The following is a 6,917-nucleotide window of genomic DNA, read 5'->3' on the forward strand; positions in this document are numbered from 1 at the left end:
GTGGTGGACCCCTGAACACTTCTGGTGGTCCCGGTACATTACCGGTGACGCCCGAAACACTTTCGGCGATCTAATCCTCACTTCCTATATATCAATCTTTACCTCCAGGCCATTCCAGAACTCCTCGTGACGTCCAGGATCTCATCCGGGACTCCGAACAACCTTTGGTAACCACGTACACTATTCCCATATAACCCTAGCGTCATCGAACCTTAAGTGTGCAGACCTTACGGGTTCAGGAAGCATGCAGACATGACCGAGACACCTCTCCGATCAATAACCAACAGTGGGGTCTGGATATCCATGTTGGTTCCCGCATGTTCCACGATCATCTCATCGGATGAACCACGATGTTGGGGATTCGATCAATCTCGTATGCAACTCCCTTTGTCTACGGTATGATACTTGCCCGAGATTCGATCGTCGGTATCCCTATACCTTGTTCAATCTCGTTACCGACAAGTCTCTTTACTCGTTCCGTAACACATCATCCTGTGGCTAACTCCTTAGTCACATTGTGCTCAGTATGATGATGGATTACCGTGTGGGCCCAGAGATACCTCTCCGTCACACGGAGTGACAAATCCCAGTCTCGATTCATACAACCCAACAGATACTTTCTGAGATACCTGTAGTGCACCTTTATAATCACCCAGTTACGTTGTGACGTTTGATACACCCAAAGCACTCCTACGGTATCCGGGAGTTGCACAATCTCATGGTCTAAGGAAATGATACTTGACATTAGAAAAGCTTTAGCAGACGAACAACACAATCTAGTGCTATGCTTAGGATTGGGTCTTGTCCATCACATCATTCCCCAATGATGTGATCCCGTTATCAATGACATCCAATGTCCATGATCAGGAAACCATGATCATCTATTGATCAACGAGCTAGCCAACTAGAGGCTCACTAGGGACACATTGTGATCTATATATTCGCACATGTATTATGATTTTCGGTTAATACAATTATACCATGAATAATAGAGAATTATCATAAACTAGGAAATATAGTAATAACCACTTTATTATCGCCTCTAGGGCATATTTCCAACAATGCATACATATAGAAGTACTATATTGGAGTACTAATTAGCTGCTAGGAGTAAATGCAATGCGCCTTAAACCTTGGCTATTATGAAAATGCACGTAAATTTAACCGTACCTTCTAAACTATGACAGAGGGAGTATAAGTCTTTCTAGAGATTTCACTATGAATGAACTACATACGTGTCTATATAGACATAATTCATTCATTTTGCTTCGTATGTAGTTTATAGTAAAATATTTTAAAAGATTCATATTTAGGAATGAAGGAAGTATATTTTTACAGTTACACATGGCGTAAAATTACTGGTCGAATGTGTGTGTAAGCAACGACATCCATAGGGCCGGCCCTGAGCAGATGCGTCTGGTGCGGTCGCATAGGGCCCTCGCCTGCCAGGGGCCCCACCTAGGTACGTTTTTGTATATATGAAGGCAGAAAAAAGCCTTATCAAATCGGTTGAAAGAAAGGAATCTGTGACCCGTTCTCCTCGAAGACTCCTCGTTCTCCTCCGCCTCCCGCGACTCCTCCTTCTCATCCGCCTTCCGCGACTCCTCGTTCTTCACCTCTACTCCGACCTAATCACGCCAATTATGGAGCGCTGCTCTCCCCTATCAGATTCTGGACGTTTGGAAGGAATAATTGGAAGAGGCGATCCCGATTTTCCTGATTTCCAACAATCTGCAATGGTTAGTACTTCATATTCCCTTTCTATAAATTGCTTAGATCTTATAGTTATTTTTCATTCGATCTCCCAGGCCTTATTCGATTCGCTCATGTCTGTCCATCGTAGAAGAAAGGGAGGAGCGGGAGTGGCGGCCGGCGGCAAGGGGGCGACCAGAGATGGTGGTGCTGCTGTTGGATGGTACTGCTGCTGCTTGCTCGATAGGGGAATTTGTTTGTGGCAAGCTGCAGCACGCAAGGGCAACAAGATCTAGGTGCTTTCTTTTTTCCAACATTCAATCTTATGTCATAATTTTTATAGTCTTTATTTCTTGTGTTATGAGATGTCATCTAGAAAGTGTAAGTCTGATAATCAAAAGAGGCATAAGAGGAAGAGAGAAAATGAATTTATAGAATCCCAAAAGGGATCCATAAGCAAATTTGTTAGGCCAAAAAAAATTCTGCTAGTAATAATCAGGAACTCGCTTTAGTAATTTTTTGTATATAGGGCCCTATTTTTTTGCTAGCACCGAGGCCCCGGATTGTCAGGGCCGGCCGTGGACAGCCAGCGTAGAGAAAATATCAGCGCCACCGATGAATCCACCCACCCTGCCACACCCAGAAAATATGGCTTGCAGTACAGTAGTAGTACATCACCATTAACGACGTCGTTCTCACAGCAGGCCGGTGTGAGCTGATCGCCGTTCTCCCCAAGCATTTGCAATCGAGTACAAAACAACCACGCAACGCACCGCAACGCAAGCAACTCCAACGCCGTACACCTCAACAACTCGCTATAAATAACCGGCGCTGAAACCACACACACACACACAAAACACAAGAAACCGCAGGAAAAATAATACCAAACCGACCAATCATGGCTCGCCTCCGCCTCCGCCTCCGGCTGCTCCTCCTCGTCGCCGCCGTCCTCCTCCTCCTCCACCACCCCGCCCTCTCCTCGGCTACGGAGGGGCTGGAGGACCCCCTCATCGAGCAGGTGGTCGGGGGCGACGCGGAGAACGAGCTGGAGCTCAATGCGGAGGCGCACTTCGCGAGCTTCGTCCGCCGGTTCGGCAAGTCCTACAGGGACGCCGACGAGCACGAGCACCGCCTCTCCGTGTTCAGGGCCAACCTCCGCCGCGCTCGCCGGCACCAGCGGCTCGACCCCTCCGCGGTCCACGGCATCACCAAGTTCTCCGACCTCACCCCCGACGAGTTCCGGGAGCGCTTCCTCGGCCTCCGCAAATCCCGCCGGAGCTTCCTCAAAGGGATCTCCGGGTCAGCGCACGACGCACCGGCCCTCCCCACCGACGGCCTCCCCACCGAGTTCGACTGGCGCGAGCACGGCGCGGTCGGCCCCGTCAAGGACCAGGTCCGCCTCTGATTCCATCTTTTCTTGGATTCGGCTGGAACATCTTGCAGTTGCAGGTTGATTTGATTCCAGCCGATCTTTCTCTTCTCTTCAGGGCTCGTGCGGGTCGTGCTGGTCCTTCAGCACGTCGGGGGCGCTGGAGGGTGCCAACTACCTCGCCACCGGGAAGCTGGAGGTGCTCAGCGAGCAGCAGCTGGTCGACTGTGACCACGAGGTATCCATCTGCTTTGCCTCGTAGAATTGCTCCGCTACTTGATTTTTCGTTCTTGGTGAGATTGGGCTGAAAGAAAAAAAATATATGGGAGCAATAGTGGGTCTACTGATTTAGTTAATGTTATAGGTAGGTCAACAAAATTGATCAACCTTATCCACTTTTATAGTAAAAAATCAACCATTTAATTTGATTGCCACGGCATTTGCTTGTACTATCCAGAAAGTATTCCTTGGCTGTAACTGCAAAGGCACCAACCATTTAAAATACTCCCAGCTCTTTTTGTTCAATGTTTTTTACCAACTACTTTTTGTTAAATGGTCCTAAGAAATAGCAACTGACCAGTGAGTACTGAAATTTGAACGAGTGGCAAAGCCAATATGCGGGCACAGGGGAACTATCCTCTCTCAAGCAGGATATTCCTTAAACAAAGCAGCCGATTCTTTTCTTTACGGTTAACTAGATAATTGCCCGTGCATTGCCATGGAGGGCATAAATATTCTAGTAGGTTAGCCCGTGATTGACCTGCCCATATTGGTGTGATTGTGTAAGAAAATATGATTTTATTTGGTAAACCCTTGTTTGATATGATCATTTAGTGGCTTACAAAGAAAACTTATTTTTTTTTGGTAAGTCAATAAGTGGTGGGATAGTTAATGTGGTTTCAGAAAAAAAACAGTGAAAAAAAATCAGAGATGGGAGGAAAAAACTAAAAGATGAGAGAGGCAAGGAGAGCGAGGGAGGAACGGAAGCCTCAGTCTTTTTGAATACGAGACAAAACAGTAGATATACTTCCACTAGAAATTTAAAAGCCAATGGACTCTGTGAAAGGATAGAAGAACCTCAGTTACAACTTACTACAAGGGATGCATTGGAAACGGTAAAAAAATCGTAACCAGAGATGCACTAGAATTTGTTGAAAATATGTCAAACAATCATTTGGGGTAGGGGTGGATTAACGAGCTACTCGGCTCGTTGAGCTCGAGCTCGTTAAGCTCGTGCTCGTTAAGGCTTGACTCATTAAGCCCGTTAAGATTAACAAGCAGAAAACCATGCTCGGCTCGTTTCGTTTGAAACTCGTTAAGCTCGTGAGCGCTCGCGAGTGCTTGTTAACAGATTTTGATGTGTGACGGTCTACATGATGAGTGTGTAGATGTGGTTTTTAAGAAAAAAGATTGTGGACACAAAAGGAATTCACTAGTTTGTTGCTTCCTATATAGATTATATTGAATAGATGGGCTGAGGTGCTACGTAAATTTTGTCATGTAAGATGAAAATTTATTGTGTTGTTACTAATGAGCTTAACGAGCTACTCGTGAAACTCGTTAGCTCTTTCATTAAGCTCGTTAAGCTTAACAAGCTGAAATCGATGATTGGCTCTGTTCATTAAGATGCGAGTCACGAGCTTAACGAGCCAAACTATCGAGCGATCATTAAGCTCGCGAGCTACGAGCTTTTGGTCCAGCCCTAATTTGGGGAATGTAATACCTGAATTATTATCAACAGGAACAATCAGTCAGTCACGCCATAGTATTTAATTTTGTTACTGACAAGCAATTTACATGGGAGGAGTCCGTAAAGAGAGATCTGAAGGACTGGACTATCACCAAAGATCTAGCCATGGACAGCGGTGCGTGGAAGCTTGTTATCCATGTGCCAGAACCATGAGTTGGTCGCGAGATCTTATGGGTTTCACCTCTAGCCTACCCAACTTGTTTGGGACTAAAGGCTTTGTTGTTGTTGTTGTTTGTTTTGTACTGACAAGCAACTTACTATATAATCTATGTGGCCAATTCATCTTGGTTGGACCTGGACCAAATTCAAACTTTCGCCAATGAGGCGCTAAAACCATTTTCTGTTGTGTACTACTAACTGAGCCATTTGCCAGTCTGTATACTCATTTCTTCCATACCTTTTTGGCGTTATGAATGAAGCCAATTGTCTGATGAGCGACATTGACGCTCAATTTCCCTCCGTTTTGCAAACCATTTCACTGTATTGATACTATTGAATTTACTCCTGCTGGCTTCCTATTCTTATTTTTTGAGGTGTTCAACTAATATATGTTGTTCTCTTGTCATGGGCTGCAGTGTGACCCGTCAGAACCACGAGCATGTGACGCGGGATGCAATGGTGGCTTGATGACTACAGCTTTCAGCTATCTCGCAAAAGCTGGTGGGTTAGAAACTGAGAAGGATTACCCGTACACTGGGAGGAACAGTGCCTGCAAGTTTGACAAATCCAAAATTGCTGCTCAAGTGAAGAATTTTAGTACTGTTGCCATTGATGAAGATCAAATTGCCGCTAACCTTGTGAAACACGGGCCACTTGCAAGTAAGATTCCAAAGCATTTGTATATTTGATCGTTGCGTCTTCAGCTGTTAGTGATCTTCTTATGGATGTCATGGAAATTACTGTGGCTGATGCATACTTCTCTTCGTGCAGTTGGAATCAATGCAGTATTCATGCAAACGTACATTGGTGGTGTCTCATGCCCATACATCTGTGGGAGGCATCTTGATCATGGTGTTCCTGGTTGGCTATGGATCAGCTGGTTACGCACCGCTCCGCTTCAAGGAGAAACCATACTGGATCATAAAGAACTCATGGGGCGAGAACTGGGGCGAGAGCGGGTACTACAAGATCTGCAGGGGTCCACATGTCAAAAACAAGTGCGGTGTCGATTCCATGGTCTCCACGGTTACCGCCATCCATACCTCTAAGAAGGAATAGGATCTCGTAGTACATGAGTCTGGATTGTCCATAGATATGCTTGTGGTTGTGCCAGGACTGGGTATATTCCGTGATGCTTATTCCAGTATTGCTTTGCAATTTGTAACCAGTAATATGTTAAACTTCTCTTGATTGCTGTAAGGTATTTTACTATGTATATGTTACTACGCAGTTCTTGGAACATGGTAGTAGATACTTGTTGCCATCATTAATGAATATAATCTGGTGTTCTGGTTAATCATTGAATATGTTGTGCAATGACATGCTATAAATTAATACTCCCTCCGTTCTTGAATATAAGTCTTTTTAGATGTTTCACTAAAAGACTAGATACGGATATATATAGACATACTTTGGAATGTAGACTTACTCATTTTGCTTCGTATGTAGTCCCTTAATAAGATGTCTAAACAAGCTTATATTTAGAAATGGAAGAAATAGTATGTGCCTTAATTTTCAACCTCTGGCTAAAAGAGGAAACATTCTAAGGGCACGAGATATGATATGTGTAAAAAGGAAATCAATGATCGGCAAATTGTGGTGAATTGTAACGAAAGTTATCTTGCTTTTGGATGAGTTGGAGGATGTCAGGCCCTATCACAGAATGGAACTTCAGGAAGATCGTGAAGCACAAGCTTTCTGATGTGCTTTCTTATCAGAATGACTTTTTGGAGGAACCGTTGCACCATTACCCCATTAGGTGGGCTCGCTTGGGCGATGAAAGTACTGCATTTGTGCTCAAGCTAACTTACTTATTCTTAGAATATTATTGATCTCATTGGGACGATGGCTCACCTACGCTTTCCGCTGTTTTCTCGGAAAAAGAATTTGATGATGTCATAGCTTCTATTTCTTAAAGTGTCTTGATCTATGATTAAGCAGTATTTT

The 6,917-nt window shown here is 44.6% G+C and overlaps 1 pseudogene across 1 annotated transcript; it reads left to right on the plus strand.

Moving 5' to 3' along the window:
- The first annotated feature begins 2,495 nt into the window (after positions 1-2,495).
- LOC123426437 lies at positions 2,496-6,267 on the plus strand (annotated as a pseudogene). The gene is made up of 4 exons (XR_006622207.1): positions 2,496-3,085; positions 3,180-3,299; positions 5,387-5,630; positions 5,742-6,267. The product of XR_006622207.1 is annotated as a cysteine proteinase 1-like (transcript).
- Positions 6,268-6,917: the final 650 nt, after the last annotated feature.

Source organism: Hordeum vulgare, chromosome 2H (genome assembly GCF_904849725.1).
Source record: "Hordeum vulgare subsp. vulgare chromosome 2H, MorexV3_pseudomolecules_assembly, whole genome shotgun sequence".
NCBI lineage: Eukaryota > Viridiplantae > Streptophyta > Magnoliopsida > Poales > Poaceae > Hordeum > Hordeum vulgare.